This window comes from Primulina huaijiensis, unplaced genomic scaffold (genome assembly GCF_012295235.1).
Source record: "Primulina huaijiensis isolate GDHJ02 unplaced genomic scaffold, ASM1229523v2 scaffold33489, whole genome shotgun sequence".
In the NCBI taxonomy this organism is placed as follows: domain Eukaryota; kingdom Viridiplantae; phylum Streptophyta; class Magnoliopsida; order Lamiales; family Gesneriaceae; genus Primulina; species Primulina huaijiensis.
In genome coordinates, this window is record NW_027357819.1 from 1 (window position 1) to 1,401 (window position 1,401).

The 1,401-nt window shown below is 39.5% G+C and overlaps 1 long non-coding RNA gene across 1 annotated transcript; it reads left to right on the forward strand.

The window, feature by feature from the left end:
• The first annotated feature begins 466 nt into the window (after window positions 1-466).
• Window positions 467-987, forward strand: LOC140968215 (uncharacterized). Its single transcript, XR_012173720.1, has 3 exons — window positions 467-542; window positions 616-672; window positions 874-987. It is a non-coding gene; the product is annotated as an uncharacterized lncRNA (long non-coding RNA).
• Window positions 988-1,401: the final 414 nt, after the last annotated feature.

Genomic DNA, 1,401 nt, shown 5'->3' on the forward strand with positions numbered 1-1,401 from the left:
CTTTCGTCGCTCGAAGCGGTACCGGGGAGTGAAGCTGAAGCTACCTGGTGGTCCCTTCATAAGGATACTACAACGGCTTCGACGATTGAAACACGGAGGTACGATCTCCACATTCTTCTACCCAATCTTTTTTCTCTTCTTCGTTTCGTTAATCTCATAGTTTTCAAGCAGACTCCAACAACAAATATTTTCAGAAGAAGCAATTCGATCAATCGGACTCGTCCTCAGGTTCATCATATCTTAACTTTGGTTTCATTGATGATTTATGTATTCGCATTTTTTGCAGTCTCCTCTTCTCGTCTTCATGTATGTCATTAGACAATTTGGAGATTCAGTTTCATTGTATTTTCTGTTTTCGTTTTTTTTCTCGATATGCGATCATTGTATTAACCGTAGCTCGAATAAAATTTGCTAAATTTTGAAAACAGTCTCTTCTTCTCGATTATTTCGTCGCTCGAAGCGGTACCGGGAAGTGAAGCTGAAGCAACCTGGCTGTCCCTTCATAAGGATAATACAACGGCTTCGACGATTGAAACACAGAGGTACGATCTCGACATTTTTCTGCCCAATCTGTTTTCTCTTCTTCGTTTTGTTAATCTCAAAGTTTTCAAGCAGACTCCGACAACAAACACTTTCAGAAGAAGCAATTCGATCACTCGGACTCATCCTCAGGTTCATCATATCTTAAATTCGGTTTTATTGATGCTTTATGTATTTCGCATTTTTTGCAGTCTCCTCTTCTCGTCTTCATGTAAGTCATTTGACAATTTGGAGATTCATTTTCATTGTATTTTCTGTTATGGTTTTCTTTCTCTATTTGCGATCATTGTATTAACCGAAGCTCGAATATAATTTTCTAAATTTTGAAAACAGTCTCTTCTTCTCGATTCTTTCGTCGCTCGAAGTTGTACCGGGGAGTGAAGCTGAAGCTACCTAACAGTCCCTTCATAAGGATACTACAACTGCTTCGACGATTGAAACACAGAGGTACGATCTCCACATTCTTCTGCCCAATCTGTTTTCTCTTCTTCCTTTCGTTAGTCTCACAATTTTCAAGCAGACTCCGACAACAAACGCATTCAGAAGAAGCAATTCGATGACTCGGACTCGTCCTCAGGTTCATCATATCTTAAATTCGGTTTCATGGATGCTTTATGTATTTCGCATTTTTTGCAGTCTCCTCTTCTCGTCTTCATGTAGGTCATTATACAATTCGGAGATCCCGTTTCATAGTATTTTTTGTTTTGGTTTACTTTTTCGATTTGCGATCATTGTAATAACTGTAGCTCAAATGAAATTTGCTAATTTTTGAAAACAGTCTCTTCTGCTCGATTCTTTCGTCGCTCGAAGCGGTACCGAGGAGTGAAGCTGAAGCTACCTGGCGGTCCCTTCATAAGGATA